The sequence below is a fragment of the Mesoplodon mirus genome, assembly GCF_964341445.2.
Source record: "Mesoplodon mirus genome assembly, chromosome: 16".
NCBI lineage: Eukaryota > Metazoa > Chordata > Mammalia > Artiodactyla > Ziphiidae > Mesoplodon > Mesoplodon mirus.
In genome coordinates this window covers 19,984,534-20,003,776 of record NC_138992.1, presented here as the reverse complement: position 1 = coordinate 20,003,776, position 19,243 = coordinate 19,984,534, and the positions used below count along the sequence as shown (strand labels likewise).

Here is a 19,243-nt window from a genome sequence, read left to right as displayed (position 1 = left end):
TGTTGAATATAGCTAGGAAGGTAGCCTTGTCTCATGTACTTGAAAGAGCTCACTCAAGCCCTTACTTACTTACCTGGTACTTACTATCTCTATGACCTGACTTTTTTTTTTTTCCCTCAGCTGTAATACTGAGTTGTTCTGTGGATTAATTAGGATACTACATGTGAAGCATTTCAGTGCCTAGAATATAAGGAACGATCAGCAAACTTAGTACTTGGAAACCAAGAAACTAGGAAGAATGTTGTCTAAACCAACAATAAAATGAAAAACGAGAAGTCAGAGCAAAGAGCTAAGGTCAGTACAAGGAAAGAGTTTCCCGATGAAGACAGTTGGGATGGTGCTGGGAGTCAGAGGGAAACCCCGAAGGGGACATTCATCACCTCTCCCTCCTGACCAAACACCTGGCACCCCGATTTTATTAACCTGTTTTACTCATGATACTAATTTGTAATGAAGAGCACAAGAAGAGAGAACTAGGGGAAAAGAGACACTTATGAGGCACATCTGTAGTGGTTTTCCTTGTTTGATGACTTGGTTTTCTGTTATTGTTGTTTACCTCTTTTACTGTTTGCTTTCCTTATTGTCCAAGAGAGATATTCAGAAAGTGTAGGCCTGTGTGAAATCATGACTGGGTGGGCTTTCAAGAACTTGCTCGTTCATGGGAAAGCCCCTCATAAATCATACGGCCTGTACAGTCACATTCCTCCCAACATTCACCTGGCTTTGGCCCATAGGGTAGAAAACTATCATGGAAAACTGTCACTTTTCCAGATTCACTTAAATGCCACGTTCTTGGTAGAAACGAGTTTTCCATTAAAAACAACACTGTCACAAGAAGCCAAGGACTGACTGTCCTAAAGACCAAGTTTGGGCCTCTGAGCAGCAGTACATTTTCTTATCATGAAAAAAATGGAAATGATTATAGGTGATGCTAATAATTATAGCTACTAAAATGACGTCAGCTCCTGTGCGAAAAATTTTATAGCTGTTATCTTTAATCCTCCAAACAATGCTGCAAGGTAGATATTATCTCCCTTTAAAAAATGCGAAAATTGAGGCTTAGCGACATTAATTAACATGCAAAGGTCACAGTTAGCTTCTAGTAGTGCTGGTCCACAGGACACTTTTCTTTGCCATCTGCCTGTGATGACCTTCAGAAAGTCAGATATTTTCCAAGTTATGAAAATTCAGATTTTCATTGCTTTGGACCCTCTTCCCCACCAATGTTTTTTTTTTTTCTTTTTCCTTCCAGAATTGACACTTGCAACCATTGGGGACTAGAGCTCTAAGGCAGTGATTTCAGATTTCTTGAAGACCATCATAAACTAAAATTAGCTCATAATAATTAGCAAGAAACAAATGCTTCTTAAAAAAGCGTCCATTCACTTAAAATGATTTTTAATTTTATAATGACTAGTATATAATCATAGCAGAATAGAGCTATTTAGTTAGAAAAAATAACTTCAAAGATGAGAGCCCATTTAGTGTTTATTTGCTCTAGGGTTCTAATTACTTTGAAAACTACCAAAACTTTGTATATGATCACTAATAGCATTCAATAGCAGCTTTGAGGGAAACAGAACCAATCTTTTTTTTTTTTCCAAGCTCCATTAACATGGAGGAAATCAATAATAAATGATAAATACCAGAGGCACGTATTCACTATGTCATTATTATTTTCCTGCTCTGTTGCCGGTTCAGGTCTCTTTTGCCAGGAAAATGAAAAATAACACCAAACTTGTCTTCCTGGTCATTTTCCAAATGAGGCCAACAAAACGGGACTTGAGGAACACTAATCGTGGTATTGTTTTTGTGTACTCTATCAGCAAATCCTGGTAGCTTCAATTTGGTTTCATTACATTTCCAATCTATGCGTGTGTCAATTCATCTTCTTTTTTGCCATAGTTAAGATTTATGCACTTTATTAATCACCTCGCGACAGTCGTATCAGCGGTTTCATTTAGCAGAGTAAACCAGTCAAACCCCGGCAGACTTCTGCGGGTATCACATGGCAAAGTCTGGATTCCTAGCAACTTGAATTACTCTTGCCAATATGAGATTTTTCAGAGCCATCCATCTTAAGGCCATTTAATATATCACATCTGCCTCTGCTCTTTTCCTAATTGATAAGTTGAAAGAGAGACACCCACTAGATCTTGCAAATGTCTCCACGAAGCAGCCTTGGGACAGAGGTTCCTCAGCAGCAGCACCTTAAAATGGTAGTTTGTTAAACGTTCTGTTTTCCAAATGTAATTTAAATGATATGAGGGGGACTTCCCTGGTGGCGCAGTGGTTAAGAGTCCGCCTGCCAATGCAGGGGACACGGGTTCGAGCCCTGGTCTGGGAAGATCCTACATGCCACAGAGCAACTAAGCCTGTGTGCCACAACTACTGAGCCTGTGCTCCAGAGCCTGCAAGCCACATCTACTGAAGCCCGTGCGCCACAACTACTGAAGCCCGCGCGCCTAGAGCCCGTGCTGCGCAACGAGAAGCCACCGCAATGAGAAGCCTGAGCACAGCAACGAAGAGTAGCCCCCGCTCGCCGCCAACTAGAGAAAGCCTACGCACAGCAATGAAGACCCAACGCAGCCAAAAATAAACAAAAAGTTAAATGATGTGAGGGGCCTAGGTGGCATCCAGGGATCCCACATTTTCCAAAGAGCTTCCATAAGCAACGGCAACCTTTCATGCATTCACTGCATGCTCAGGTGGTCTAAAAAGATGATATTGCCAGGTGTGATGGTCCAGTCATGCACTATGGCTTCCTAGCTTACAGTAGTGCTAACCAGATTCAGGGGTTCCTAAGTGGCTGTCACCGACTGTAATTCTTCGCCACGCTGTATTTTTTTTTTTTTCTTTTTGCGGTATGCGGGCCTCTCACTGTTGTGGCCTCTCCCGTTGCGGAGCACAGGCTCCGGATGCGCAGGCCCAGCGGCCATGGCTCACGGGCCCAGCCGCTCCGCGGCATATGGGATCCTCCCAGACCGGGGCACGAACCCGTATCCCCTGCATCGGCAGGCGGACTCTCAACCACTGCGCCACCAGGGAGGCCCCACGCTGTATTTTTAATGTTATCACTTTTCTAATGCCAACTCCACTCTCCCTAAAATTCTGAAAGGACACAGTTCTCAACATATTTAGTATGGACTCAAATCATATTCACACACTCTTGATTAAGTCCCAAGAGCACGTCTGAGTTGCTTATCAGCTTGCTTGGAGATACAGAGTACAGAGCTGGATTCCAAATGTAGCTCTCAGCAGAAAGAAGCAATCTTAACATAATTAGTCATTGAAGAGAGGTGTCTTCTGAGTTTTTCTAGGTCTTACTGTTAATTTGATCACACAGAAGGGTTTGTGGGGGGCATGTCTCAAACTAAATGACTCAAATAAGGAAGATTCAATGACTTGAAAGTTCTTACAGTGGATCAGCTAAGTAAAAATTGTGGCCCTTATATTATAGCATGGCACACGGGACCAAAAATCAAAAACGACCAATTTGATATTAAGAAAATTTAATGAGAAGGCCAGAGAAGAAAATGGGTTACTACAGTGCAATTTCTACAGACTTTCCAAGGCAGTTGTGCTTCCAAAATCTTGGAATTAATAGCACACAAAATTCCTCAGCCTCACAAGTTTATAAAGCAGCAGGGTGTTTAGCAAAGAGAGGGCTAGACTGAAAATCAAGAGACCTGTAGTTTAGCTTTGACCTTGTACTAAACTGTACAGCTTAGGCTGAGCCATTAAGCCTGCCATACAACAAAGGGACTGGAACAGACTGGTGCCTACCAGTCACCCTCAAAAGTGGCAGTGGGCCTCCTTGCCCTATTTTTGCTTTTCAGAAAAAGCCTAACAGAAATCATACATTTATCCATGATAAGATAACACAGGAAAATTTAAATGTTACATTTATCTGATTTTTCTTTTATATTGGGTTGGCCAAACATCTTACTGAAAAACACGAACGAACTTTCTGGCCAATCCAATATCAGCTGAAAGAGGGAACACTAGGTATTCCATGCTAATGCAATACTTTAATTGGAGGATCATGTTTTTACTTAGTGGGAAATCAAGTTAATTGCTACTTAATAAGTGCAAATTGTAAAGGGAATCTTTCAAAAAGTAAAACTCACAGGGAAAAATAAGTTTTAATAGAAACTTGATGGTGGCCAGTTTAGAAATGGTTTCACAAAAATCCCTTCCAGCTCAGGATTTCTATTACTACAAATCTGTAGAGATTAAAAAAAAAATTTTTTTTTTTAGTTCTTTCCATGTCTTTCGACTTTCAGCACAGAACGTTTTTTATTTACTAAATCTGTGGCTTTATAACTCCTTTCCCATTCAGTTCTATACATACCTGCAGTGAGAGCATTTTAACCAAACCTCACAATTTCCTTGGCTTACACACTCCTTGCTTCACTGGCCTAATTATTTTAATAAGCGGCTTAACTGAAATGCTGGCTTACATTTATATTTCAATTTAATTGTGTACAGGTCCTAGTACAATGAAAACCTTGAAAGTCTTCCCTATTTGTGACAGTGTTTTACTGCGTCTAGCTGTTAGGGACACTAATAAAGTAACTTCATTTTATTTCTATGCATACATCTTTTCTTTCCTTTTTTCTTGCTTTTTTTTTTTTTTTTTTTTTTGGATTAACAATGGAGAGGTCCCAAAGTTCTATCATTTTGGCTGTCTAGATGAAAAGAGAATCTCCATCCAGGCCTGCAGGAGAGCCTAGATCTGGCTGGCGAGAATGAAAAAACTAGCAGCATTCCTTGGGTCAGCCATATGGCTCGGGGTGCCTGGGTATCCCTACTCTTTTTGTTCCCGCCATTTAGCAATTTTCTCAAACAGGAACAAAACAGGAAGTGGAAAAAAGAATGACATGGAAAGTCACTTACTAATCCTACTCCCTGGGGAACGGAAAACAGAATTCCCCTCATGGTCTAATTATTCTTTGGTATCTTTAATGAAACCAAATCATGAGAGTTTCCAGTGTCTGGCTGATGTTTCAGAGGCCTGATTTCCACGTGTCCTTGGCTCTGAAAGGAAATATCTGCTAACTTCCTGAAGTCTCCTTATTATCATCTATTACCATTTAGTTCCCAGAAAAAATCTTTGTCATTTTTCTAAAATGGAAGGAAAAATCTAGAGGAACAAAAATGATCTCTGTAAACTGTCATGTGTTTTCGCTTGCTTGAAACCGAAATAGCGTGACTTCAGCATTTGGTTTCGGAGCCACTGGCTCTTTGGTGACCACTTGGTAGGCACGTAGCAATCTTAAGCATGACCCCGCTTACCAAGCAAAAGTGAACATACATGTCTCTTTTCACCCACGCTCCTGCATGTAGGTCTATAAAAGAAGAAAAACGCTATAGAGAGATGCTTTAGATACTGAATTCTATTGCCTACTATAAACTGCGGCATACCAGAATCAGGGGATTTTGGTAAATCCGTTAAAACACATTCTGGAATCCTTGGCTCGCAAGCCGTATTTACAGAGTCACAGAAAAAACAGCAAGAATACCATAATAGCTACTTCTATTCTGCACTACTATTAGGCCAGGCTAGACTTCAATCTTCATTCCATTGAAAAAACACAAAAAACCAAACCCTTACAAATTGGGCATTATTTCATTTTACTTATGCAGGGTTTGAAACTCAGAAACATTAAGCACCTTCCCCAAGACCACACAGGTGCCAATGGCAGAGCCCAGCTGAACGTTTTCCAGGTACCTTAAGGATTTTGCAGACCCATTCCCCTCATTTTACATACGAGATGCTGAAATCTAGCCATAAGGTATTTAGACACGGTAAAATAGTCTGAAATGTTAAGGATTTGTATACATCCAACTCTGATGATTCATGATAACTGAAGAGAATGTTACTTTGATGGTTAGCTTCTCGTGGGCCAGAAAAAAAGTCTGTTTTGCTCACCTTAGTGGTGGCACAGACTAGGCATTTAATCAATATTTGTGAATGAAAAGACAATGTATACAACTGAAAACAGAAAATATAGAAGTCAATTTATATTTGGTTTGGAAATACATGTTCTTCTTAGCAGATTTATCCTCTTAGGAAATTATAACTTCTTCAGGGTTACCACAGCCAGTTTGCTCTTTTTCCTTTCCTTTTCTTTTTCTTTTTTTTTTAACACTTTAGTGAAAATCAGAGCCAGATGTGTGCTGCTAGAAGCCAGATGAAGATGTGAAATGCAAAACACCCCCATGTGCAGTGAGATTATAGGTCCCAACTGTGATATTTTCTGGGGCCCTGGGGCTCCAAGCCCTCTCCTCCAAGCAATCCCAACTCCCTTCATAACCACTGTATTGGCCCACTCGGGTCTCCATGCTGGATGGGATGCGGCAGGGAGGATGGAAGGGGTGTCGGATGCCAGTGGGAGAAATGACGTGCCTGCCCCTCGCTACGTCTTCACACACAAGCCAGCTCTGTCAGACTATTCTCCCGCTCGATTTCCTTGGCATTGAAGGCACATCTCAAATCTGATCGTAAACTCCCACTAGAGGAAGCTGCAGCGCAACCTACTCAGTTGAACAGAACTGGCCCCCAATCTGGGGCATCCTGCCTGCTCAATCTGAGGGCAGCCTGCTTTCATGTCAGACACATCTGCCTGCCAGGTTAGGTGGGGAAGATGCTTGCTCAGCAGTGAGGCATGAGCTGACATTCAGGGACTTGAGCAGAACCTGCTGTGCAACGTTGGAGAGGAAAGCTCTTCCTTCCAGACTGACAGCCAGCAATACCATTTTCTTGTTCGGTGAATGCAAATCTTTTCATTTCTACCCCAAAGCGTGGGAGCCTGGCTATACATTTTGACTCTCCCCTGAGCTGAGCAGGCTGAAAAGACTGACATGGGTTTAACAGACATGATCAACTTAGGTGGGCACTGTAGTTGGCAAATGGAACGTAAAGTTAATTGTTTCACTAGCGGAAGAAGAGATTCAGAGGTTTTCTTTGCTGGTAGAGCTGAGTGTGTTTCAGGCACAGTGATGCTTGGCTGAAATTACCAGTAGTTCCGTGTCAGGAGGGCCTGTTTCTGAAAGGTTTTTTCCAATGTGACATTAATAATTTATGAATAGGCCAGTACACAAAACTGTATCTGTAAGAAGAACTGAGGGGTAAGATAAACAGGAACTTAACTTCTTAATAAAAGGTGAAGGATGAAAAAGACCAAAAAAAAAAAAAAAAAAGCACTTGTGGGTAATATGTGGAGTATAAATATTATCTTGTATCTACCATCAATAATCAGAAAAAAAGAAAAGAATCATGTAGGATCATGCCATAAAAGGTGACGCTTTGTGTGTTCTTTCTCCTCTGATCTGCTGTGAGCATCTGGTTGGATCTGAGTACATTAAATCTGATTAAAGTTTGTTTTTTACAATTGTTTAGACTCATCTAGTTAAGGAAGGCTGGGATGCATTCTATTCTATCTTGTGTATTGTCAACAGAATTGTCAGTGAAGTTTGGAATGTGGGATCTTTATTATGTAATTATGTGAGAGAGAAAGAGGGAGAACCCAGTTTTAGTTTGCAGTTTTGGCAGTTGGAAAAAATAAAACAGACTTTTTATTTTTTACTTGAAAATTGGGCCAACTGGGCATACACGTCATCTAGACACAAAAGAAATGGAGTTTGTCTCGGTCAGTTTTTGGCATATTGATTCGCTTAGACTTCTCCATCAATTAGATACAACATAACGTGAAATAAAGAGAGAATTGGATTCCTCTAATCAGCTGAATTACAAGGTTAGAGTTCTAAATTATTGCTTTGTTGTTGGAGCAGCAAATTATTGGTGAAAGGATATTTTTACTTTTATGCATCCATTTAATCTCTGTTTATATGCTTTTCTAATAGCTATCAGAAAAATGCTGTGATGCAAATATATGTTGCAATTAAATATATACAGATTACATTTTTTCATCATTCTAAATCTTAGAGAAGCTTTGAAGCTCTGAAATTACCAACACTCCACTTGCTGGAAAATAAAACCATGTCCAAACCACACAATCAAATCCCAAATCCCAAATGGATAACAAAGGTGCATAATTCCACATATGAAAGTATCAGATGTTAGAAACTCAATTTAGTATTATAAATCCACATCAATTTTTATTAAATAACAACCTAAGTAAGAAAATAAATGTAAAATCCTAGCATACAACGGACTACTTACTAATGGTAACCCCAGCCGTCATTTATTGAACATTTACCAAGCAGTTCACACCAGGATAGGCGCTAAGGGGAGGGGGGCTACCCACTGAAATAGAAGACCAAGTTCTGGCTCTTAATGAACTCAAGATATAGGTAACAAAAGGAAAGAAAGAGGGAAAAAATGACCATAACTGGGAATTTCTATGGGCCAGACATTAGGCAGTTACACATATACGTTTTATCCTCAAAATAAACCTACCAGGTAGGTGTCACCAAGCCCTTATTGCTGGTAAGGGTCAGTGTGTCTCTCCCTCATCACATAGCAAAGAGCTACAAAGACCTTATCTCCAGCTTCATCTCTCAACACTCTCCACCCCTCTCTGAGCTTCCTGGCACTTGTTTTTTCTCTGTTTCTCCAATGCATTTTCATCTTTGAATTTGTGTTCAGAATGCCTCCTTTGCCATATGAGGTTGAAATACCCCTTCCTCAGAGAAGGAAGCCATCCTTGAACACCCAGGCCAGGTAAGCCTGTTACACGACTGGCACTTAAAATCTGTTAATTCCCTATTTATTTGTAGGAACATTTGATTAATGTCTCTCTCTCTCTCTCCCTCCCTCTCTCTCTCTCTCTCTCTCTCTCTCTCTCTCTCACTAGACTGTAAATTCCCTGACGGCACAGAGCCAAAGTTTAGAAGTGAAGCTTGCCCTTTTTCTAATGCCATTCAGCCTCTATCGTGTATTTGTCACCTGCATTATTCAAAAGCATTTGCCATCTTGTGCTGTATAACAAAAGAAGGTAAACAAAGCTTGGGTCTTGATGCCCAATTGTGAAGTGTTGGTTTGTTCATTCATTCATTGGTATTTTCATCATGTATTCATTTAGTCAATAAATATTTGTTGACCACCTAGTCTGTGCTAGGAACTCTTCTAGCTGCCTGGAATACAACGATGAATAAAACAGAAAAAAATCCTTAGGATGAATGACATTTAGTCAAAAATATGCTTGGTCTACAATCTTGATCCAGTTTCTAAGTGTCTGCTACGTATAAGACTATGTGTATAAGGTTGCATGACAGACTGACATGCAGACTAATGGACAACTTTTAATTCATATAAATACGTTAAATATGAAGTCTATAAAATGATGAGGTGGATGTAGTGAGAAGCCTTCCATAATAGATATAGTCAAACGACTGCGGTGGCTTTCAAGAGCCACGTATTTATTCTGTTCATGTTCTCGTGGCTCCACAGGTAACTGGAATGCCTATTTGACAGTTCCTGTCATGGATGGTTTAAAACCACAAAAGAAAACTGAGGTTATCACCATGCAGTTGCTCTGCAATTTGTCCGTAACTTGATGATATAACTAACTGGTCCTAAGAATATCCAAGGAAAAATAACTCAGACTCTGATGGTCATTCCAAAAGAAGAATTACCCAAATGTTTAAGCCATGGCCATGTCACTGGTATAAGGAAACCACCTTCTAAAGGGACAGATGTCACAGGGACAGCCAAACGAAGAAATACAAAAGGACCGTAAATCAGACAGGAGAGTAATTCAACCTTATCAGTAAGATAAATGCAGATAAAAGTTGCTTGTCATTTTAAAGCTAATTAGAAAATATTTAAAAGGAAAAAGAAATACCTAGTTTGTAGAGGCTTTTTCAGGAAGGTAAATGTTTTACATTTTTGATGGGAGGGTAAATTTTTATAAATTTTCAGAAGGGCAGTTTGTTCATATGTGTATGTAATATGAATTCTTTAAAGTGTTCATACACCTTTTTGAGTGCATAACTTCACTTGGGAAAAAATAAAATAATTTTTATAATATGTTTATTTTTAATTGTAATAATACACAACCAGAAAAAGTCAAATGCAGTGCTTATAACTGACAAAAGCATTCTGCCCACTGCTGCCCATCTAGTGAACTTCCTTCCTGTCAGACACAACCACTTTTAATATTTTAGCTCTTTCTTGTAGTATTTACATCAACTGTTCATACACTTATACCAAGGGATTCCCTTGCAAAGAACCTAGAAATAGATTTTTGGTAGATCTAGAAATATTACCAGGTATGTGCAGCCTGTCATTATTTATAATAATAAGAAAATCAGAAGCAACATTCGCTTGGATTATTTGAATAAATGATGGCCTAAATGTGCAACAGAATAGTAGGTAGCCGGGTATATTTAAATGACATGGCAATAAAATAAACATAAAAGAAATTATCTTTAGATAGAGGCTGGTACTCTTCTGAATTTCCACATTCTCTTCAATAAATGTATGATTACTTATCAACAGAACAATGAACACCATTTTAAAAGGTGAAACTTCTATATTCTGTAATCTAGAGGCTTTGATTTCATGTAAGGTAGTGTGGGGTAGTATGCCAGGAAAGGGTTGAGGGAAGTGCAGTTATCATAAGGTATAATTGGGAAAAATCTTTGCTTTTGGTTCACTTCTGTGTGAAGGAGACATTAATAGGGGCAATGATATAACATTTGCATGAAAAAGGAAGAGAGTTTGACTAGAGTCTACTTTAGTCATGGAGTGTGCTGTGTGTGGAGGTCTGGACAGGAGAACTGACAAATATATGGGGTACCAGAGCCTGGCAGATACCCAAGTAGGCAAGTGGTCAAATTCTTCAAGGTTGGTGGGACAGGAAGGGGTCATGCACATCCAGGCAGAGTCCAGAGAAAGGGGTGGGTCAGATTCAGCAAAGTATCACCAGCAATGGGGTAAAGGAACAGGGATCATCTGGGAGGGTCTCGAGGCTTATAACCACGATGAAAGATGTGGGTCACTCAGGGCCCATCAACCTTAACTGTGAAGATGCTTAAGGGGAAACTATGCCCCAGTCAAGTCAGTAAGCCAGAGAGAAAAAGACGAATATCATATGATATTGCTTATATGTGGAATCTAATTTTTAAAAATGACACAAATGAACTTATACAGAAAACAGAAATAGACCCACAGACATAGAAAACAAACTTATGGTCACCAAAGGGGAAAGCGGGGGAGGGAAAAATTAGAAGTTTGGGATTAACGTATACGCACTACTATATATACAATAACCAACAAGGACCTACTGTATAGCACAGGGAACTATCCTCAATATTTTGTAATAACCTATAAGGGAAAAGAATCTCAAAAAGAATAGACATGTATATGTGTGTGTGTTTCTATATACCTATATCTATATAACTGAATCACTTTGCTCTATACCTGAAACTAACACAACATTGTAAACCAACTATTCTTTAATTAAAAGAAAGTTTTCATGAAAAAAAAAAAGAAATTATGGGATGACTTCACTGGCAGAACAAGGTAGAGGAGGAACAGAGGCAGACAAGGAAGAGCTGCCCAGTCATGTGCTTTGAATGAGAGGAAAAGGGCCTTGGTCTCATTCAACATGAAGTAAAGGCTGTGTGCGTAGAACCATTTTGAGAGTGTAAGAATAGTGATTGAGTTCAAGGAGCTGGCAGTTGGAAAAGTTCAGATGAAAGATCATCACCCCAAAATGTACCAAAGTGGCTTTAGGAGATGTTCTGAAAGATGAGCAACAATCTCTTTGTAGCCTACAGATATGTGGCTCTAAGCTAAGTACATATAAGTCAATTTAAATAGATTTTTTTTTTTTTTGGATGGGGAAGCGTAGATTGATTCAATCTCTCAAATTTGCATAGTAAAAGTTGCCTCAGAGCTGGGCAACTGGTTCATCTCATGACCACGTGGAAGTCATGTATATCAGGGTGAGTTAGGCAATGCTGCCCTGAAACTCAATGACTTGATATAAATAACAAAGGATTATTCTTCTTTCATATGACAGCTTTACGTGAGTAAGGCAGCTTTCCTCCATCACAAACTCACAGATCTAGGGACCCTCCATCTCGGCAGGCTACCATCTTGAATACAAAGCCTCCACTGTTGCCCAGGGAAGGGGCGAGAGAGAGTGGAGCACGACGCAGGGAGCTGTGTGGCCCAATTTGGAGGTGGCATATACATGCCACTGGGCCGGACCTAGTCATTTGGTCTTAATGTAAGTATAAGCACAGCTGGGAAATGTAGTGTTTTTGTGTGCTCAGGAGGAGAACTGGGATAGAGGTGGTTCTCAACATCTGGTCCCAGATCAACAGAATCAGAATCAACTGGGATTTTGTTAGAAAGGAAAATTCACAGGCTCCACTGAAGACCGACCGAATCAGTAGTTCAGCAATCAGTGTTTCGACCAGCTCTTCAGGTGATTCTGATGCACACTGAAGTTGGAGAATCACTGGGGGAGGGGATCATGTAGTCAGTCTCTTTCACACCTTTTTTTGGACTACCTACTATGCATTTATTTTTCTAAAATTGGGGTATAGTTGGTCTACAATGCTGTGTTACTTTCTGCTGTATAACAAAGTGAATCAGCTATAATGTATACATATATCCCCTACCTCTTGGGCCTCCCACACCCCCCATCCCAGCCATCTAGATCACCACAGAGCACTGAGCTCCCTGTACTACACAGCAGGTTCCCACTAGCTATCTGTTTTACAGATATAAAAATATCTGTAATATATATATTACAGATATATATACATATATAACAGATATATATACATATCTGTTATACAGATATGTATATATGTCAATCTCAGTCTCCCAGTTCATCCCACCTCCCCCGCCACCCCATCTCCACACGTCCATTCTCTACGTCTGCATCTCTATTCCTGCCCTGCATATAGGCTCACCTGTACCATTTCTCTAGATTCCACATACACACGTTAGGAAAACTGGACAGCTACATGTAAAAGAATGAAGTTAGAACACTCCCTAACACCATACACAAAAATAAACTGAAAATGGATTAAATACCTAAATGTAAGATGGGACACTATAAAGCTCTTAGAGGAAAACATAGGAAGAACCCTCTTTCAGCCTTTTTGGCCAATTTTTAAATGTTACAGATTACAGATAAACAGTGCATCTTCATAGAATCGTGTATGACTCTGAGCATTTATACACTTACTCTGGTGGGAATTAAACTTACAGTTTCTACAATGTGCAAATTTAAACATATCTTACCAATTATCAACTTAATACAGTAACACAGAATGTTTATGAAGAACAGCATGTGTTTGTGAGCATTCTTTTACGGAGTCAAATAAGTTTATGCACTTCTAGGCAGACATTTATTTACTTGAAGGTTAAAACATGCCTGACAATGGTTGAACCATTTGCAGAAACTCAAAACAAACAAGCCAGAGTAGAAATGCTAATGACAAATTCGAGGCAGGATCAGATAGACTGACATGGGAATGAAACCCTGGGACCAAAATGACATGAAAACCTTGAAGAGAAAGAGAAAGTTTGGAAATGCAAAGAGTGAAATGTGGTGGGACCATGGGATGTGAAGAATTAGCAAAAAGCTGTAATCGAGGTGGAGGACCCTTACCATGTGAAATGGGTTCCAAGTGTGAACACTGCCACGAGTGAAGAAAATGAATAAAAATACGGAAAGCTGTGATGGAAGTGGTTCTCTTGACCCACTGACGGAAACACTTCCTGTGTTATTAAAATGCTCACTGGGGGTGTGTCATTCAAAGCGGAAAGCTACAGATACAAAAGCAGCTCAGTCATCTTCCACCCATAAACGTACCCCAGTAGGAATCACTGACCAGTATTTAATCTCAGATACCTATAAGATGCTTCAAAAGGTGGAATACTGGATTCATTAAGTGTGGTATCTTAGAACAATGAGATTGTTCATTTGTTTAGAATAAACATATGCATAAACTAACTGCATTCATATTTCATTAAAACTTTTAAGACCTGCTAGAAATGCCATGATGAGTATAGATATTTTATCTTTTAACCAGTTTATAAATTATAAAAGCAATGCACGCTCATGGACAAAAATGATTCAAACAGATGGTTACTGAATGAAAAGGAAACACTCTCCTCCACGTTTCTACACTGCCTAGACATAACCATTGCCACTAGTTCCTTATGTTATCTTTAGAGAATTTTTCTACAGGTAGGGAGTCCTTGACCTGTATTTTAGGAGCATCTCATTTAAAATAGGTACCTTAGGGACTTCTCTGGCATCACAGTGGTTAAGAATCTGCCTGCCAACGCAGGGGACATGCGTTCGATCCCTGGTCCAGGAAGATGCCACATGCCACGGAGCAACTAAGCCCGCGTGCCACAACTACTGAGCCTGAACTCTAGAGCCCATGAGCCACAACTACTGAGCCATTGTGCCACAACTACTGAAGCTCGTGTGCCTAGAGCCCTGCTCTGCAACAAGAGAAGCCACCACAATGAGAAGCACACGTACCACAACAGAGTAGACTCCACTCACCGCAACTAGAGAAAGCCCACGTGCAGCAATGAAGACGCAACGCAGCCAAAAATAAATAAATAAAATTTATGGAAAAAAAAAAAGGTACCTTAGCTGTCAAAAAGAAGGCAAAGACAACACATGCAGAAAATGAAAAACTGAGAAAATTTTTAAGCTTAAATTTTTAAAAACGGAGAAAATTTTTAAAAGCTTAAACGAAGACCAAGAATAAAATAAGTATATGAATACACAAATGTTGGAACATGGTAAAGCTCTTCACAACATTTTCTAGTGCCATAGATTTGAGCGTTTTTGCTGGGGTGGATTCAAAGGGCAAAGGACCAAAGGGTGAAAAATTAAACATCTATATTATTCATGGAAGCCAGAGGAGGGGAAAATGAATGACCTCCAAGGAAGAAGTGGGACCATCCTCAGTTGTTAAATTTCTCAGGTCACATCTTGTAATGTAAATGGTGGCATCTTGAATCTGTAGCCACGTTCATCTAGTCCTTTGCACCTTTATTTATTTTTAATTTTTATTTATTTTTTTTGAGACAAACATTATTTATTAAAGAATCTAGCTGAAAAGATAGCAATTCACCAATTCCTCTATGATCCTCATGTTATGCATAGGCATCACTCTTCAAACTTTCCAAATGGCAGATGCCCAGATCCGACTCTCCAAACTAAAGAAATCAAAATCTCAGGGAGGGACCCTGACGTGTTCATTTTTAGAAAGCTCCACAGATGCTTCTTTCTAATGGGCAACCAGGATGGAGAGCTAGCATCTTAGATACTTGAAAATCTATCCCTGGATTAAATCTGAATGATGACTATGTACATGTTACATGCTTACAACAAAAGCAGACAATATATACAGCTACACATAACACACCCACATCACAACTGGTTTTGGTGGATCACAGGATGTCATGTTATAGGCCTGCATTGAGGGCATCTTAAAAAAAACACCCCATGAAATCCACTGCCATATTTAGTATGGACTCAGTAGGGATGTTAATTAAGAAGTTAACAAGTTATCTGGTGTCTCCTTATGAGAAATCAGAGGAGGACTTTTGAGGCCTCAGAACTAGTTGTACTTTCGCAGAGAAAGTGATATATTTTTCTGTTTTAGACATCATGAATCAGGTAACTACTCCTATCCTCTCCTGTACTTTGGCTCCTACAACAAAGTTCGAACTCCACTTTGTGGCCCGGGGCTAGTCCATCTACAGGGTCTCATGCCACACATTTTGCGGACTAACCCCATTCCTTTTTCCACTGTACCTTTTAATTCTCGTCTTTCCTTTTCCTATTCTTCTTTCATTAAAAAAAATATGTTGGGCTTCCCTGGTGGTGCAGTGGTTGAGAATCTGCCTGCCAATGCAGGGGACACGGGTTCGAGCCCTGGTCTGGGAAGATCCCACATGCCACGGAGCAACTAGGCCCGTGAGTCACAACTACTGAGCCCGCGCATCCGGAGCCTGTGCTCCGCAACCAGAGAGGCCGCGATAGTGAGAGGCCCGCGCACCGCGATGAAGAGTGGTCCCCGCTTGCCACAACTAGGGGAAGCCCTCGCACAGAAACAAAGACTCAACACAGCAAAAATAAATAAATTAATAAACTCCTACTCACAACATCTTCTTAAAAAAAAAAAATGTTGTGGGAAACAGCGGAGCCCGCGGAAGGCGGTGCCGACGGCCCTGTGAGAGCGAAGTGGCCGTGTGGCCACCATATGCCGGTGGCCCAAACATGGGCGACAACGGCTGCAAAGCTCGCGGCCTGCGGCCCTTCACCTCGGGGGTCGGGGGCGGCGGCCCGGAGGCGGCTGTCGCCGAGCAAGCTTTGGTCGTGCCCCCCTTCGGAGTCACGCGCCGCCACGGCTCCATGTTCTATGCCGAGGATGGGGATCTGGCTCACGAGTTCTATGAGTAGACAGTGGTCACCAAGAACAGGCAGAAGCAGGCCAAGCGGAGGCGGGTGCATGAGAACCTGATTCCTCAGGGCATCGGAAGCTGGATACCCCCTCGCATCCACGTGGATTTCCCTGCGATCCTCTATGAGGTTGGGGGTGAACCTGGGGGGTGGCAGGTATAAACACCTCCTGGCCCCAGCAAGAACCCCCCAGGCTCCAGGTGTGGCTTCCATCGAGGAACCTAGGCTGGGCCCACAACCCTGAATAAACTCCCCTGGCCCGGAACCTTCAACGGTGAGCAGGGCCGCCCTACAGTGCTGGTTGGGTGTTGGTTTGTATGTGGACAGGAGTTGGCCGGTGGCCGGCGAGGGCTGACGGCGGAGTTCCCAGTCCCCCTTCCCCAGCAATCCCTCTGAGGGGCATGGCAGGGCATGTGCTGGTCGGGAACGCCTGGCTCCTGTGCCCTTGCCTGGCCTGCTTTCTTGCAAGCTTGCTCAGGGCCCAGCGCTGCTGGAGGCTACAGCGCTTTACAAGCAAGGTCTGCCTTCTTCCAGCCCCAGGGTGTGGGAGCTGTACACAGTGGGAACTGCCTTTCCTTCTCGTTGGAGCATTTCAGCCATTTGCTACCTCAATTCCTCCTGTGTTGGTCCGAAGCTGGAGGCAGAACAAGCCTGATTCTTCCTGCCTACCTGCCCGTCTGTTTCCCCCTCACCCCCAGATGGATGGACAGGCTGTTAATAGGTGTGGGAGGCTTCTCCCTCTACCCCAGGCTGGGCTCATCCCTCCCCACTGCAACTAGCTGTTGGCCCCCACCCCAACTGAGAGGGCACAGGATGGGGACCAGGAAGGGCTCTGGATGCCTGTGCCTACGGGGCATTGCCGCATCCCACCTACCATGTCCAACCCCCCTTGCCCTTACACATCTGCGACCCTGTGGTAGGGACAGCACCCTAGGGCTGCTGCCAGTAGCTCTGAGGAGCCCAGCACCCCTTGCCCTACAGCATACCCATCCCTTCAGGATCAGTAAGAGAAAAGCACTGGAGCCCCTGGGTAGGGACCAAAAGGAGAGAACAATCATAAAGGAATACTTAAAACGTGAACACTTGTAAACAGTCCAGTCCATGATGTTGGGGGCAGAGTCTGATTTCTACAGAGAAAGGACTTTTGAAAAGAATTCCTTACCGTGCAAACTCTATGTTTTAAGCGTGTGAGGAATGGCTTGGGGAAGGGTAGCCCTCAATCGAGGAAGGCTGTTGTGTTATTTGTTCAATAAAATTACTTGTAGACCCTGGCCATGTAGCTCTCAGTATATGTTTTTCTTTTGCTTGCGAGCACACTTGAGGCAGGATTTCTCAACGGGTAATAACTCATGTCTTTTGATGGCACTGCCTGATTTTGCATCACTGTCATGCAACCTCTGCACATGTCTTCCAGTTCGGAGTGGAGGGCCTAACTTGTCCATCTTACCTACGCGAGGGGCTGCTATCCCTTTATGGGAGGAAGACAAGGTCTGAAGTTTGTTTCCCAAAGAGCAGCTAACTGAAGACGCTTTACCCGAAGGAACACCTACAACCGTTTTGCTAGTGCCACTTGGCTGTGGTAATCGTGAAGATCCTGATGAGGCGGTTAAAGGAGAACTGGACTTTTTAAGTGCAGGTGGCTTACACTGTGTCCAAGAAGTGGAGTTTCCTTTGGTATCAGTACAAAATTGGCCTTTATTACTAATATGCGCTGCTTGTTCTTTACAGAAATTTATATGTCTATCAGCTGCATTTTCATTAAATCTCCTCTGGCAATATGGACACCGAATATAATCAGGATCATAAAAAGGTGGAGGAGGGGAGGAAGTGTGCCACCCTCTTTAAGGGCCTGACCGAGGCCTTTAGCTGCTCTTATGGTGGCAGTGAACTCTTCATGCTTTCTTCTCCAATGAGATGGCTCCTTTGGTGGTTCAGGCCTGGGTTTAAGAGGCTTTACTGGTGGAATATCCATTCCTTTAGCTCTTTGTCTGCTTGAATCAAAAGTCTTCCGTTTTTTAGTGGCAGTTTTCTGGCAAATAGGTCCATGTTGTTGTTGCTGTTGTTTTTTTGCTGTACGCGGGCCTCTCACTGTTGTGGCCTCTCCCGTTGCGGAGCACAGGCTCCGGATGTGCAGGCTCAGCGGCCATGGCTCACGGGCCCAGACGCTCCGCGGCATGTGGGATCTTCCCGGACCGGGGCACGAACCCGTGTCCCCCGCATCGGCAGGCGGACTCTCAACCACTGCACCACCAGGGAAGCCCCATGTTTTTTTAATGCCACTGGAAAGGATGTTCTTCCACAAATCTCGCAAGGTAACAGTTCTCCAACTTGGACACTTCCATTCCAGTGACTCCATAGCGCCACCGCCTCAGGCTCCGCCAGACTCCTCCGGCAGCACCCACTGCCGCCGCCCAGCTCCGGCCCTAGCCTCCTTTATTTATTTATAATGTATTTATTGAGTCTCTACTGTGTAACATTAGCTCTGATCTCAAAGGGCTTATGAGAGAAAACACAACGAGCATAGATGAAACATTTGGAGAGTAAGAGGTGGTATATAAAAAGAGATAAATTGAATATAATCAAGTGATAGCCTGCATAGTGCCCTGAGCAACACAATTAAATTCAAGCCATAATCCACGTTCTGATTTTAAAAGTTTCCTACAATTTCTCACTTTCCACTGTAACTAATACCTGGAGTTCAGTAATGTAATTTATCAATGACTATATTTCCATTCTCAAAGAGAACTCTGTTGTTCTTGAAATGCGTGTATGTGTATATGGATGCATACTTAAAAATACCTGTTTGGTTTTGGGGG

At 42.0% G+C, this 19,243-nt stretch overlaps 2 pseudogenes across 2 annotated transcripts in view; one reads left to right on the top strand and one right to left on the bottom strand.

The window, feature by feature from the left end:
* Nucleotides 1-15,438: 15,438 nt before the first annotated feature.
* On the top strand, nucleotides 15,439-17,082 carry LOC309791977 (tumor suppressor candidate 2-like; annotated as a pseudogene). Its single transcript has 2 exons — nucleotides 15,439-16,556; nucleotides 16,897-17,082. The product of its transcript is annotated as a tumor suppressor candidate 2-like (transcript).
* A 590-nt stretch (nucleotides 17,083-17,672) lies between these two features.
* LOC309791976 (zinc finger C2HC domain-containing protein 1A-like) overlaps nucleotides 17,673-19,243 on the bottom strand; it is a 36,546-nt pseudogene continuing 34,975 nt past the window's right edge. The window contains exons 6-7 of the transcript in view: nucleotides 18,693-18,794; nucleotides 17,673-18,474 (exon numbers count right to left, since the gene is read on the bottom strand). The product of the transcript in view is annotated as a zinc finger C2HC domain-containing protein 1A-like (transcript). The remainder of the gene's footprint in view (nucleotides 18,475-18,692; nucleotides 18,795-19,243) is intronic.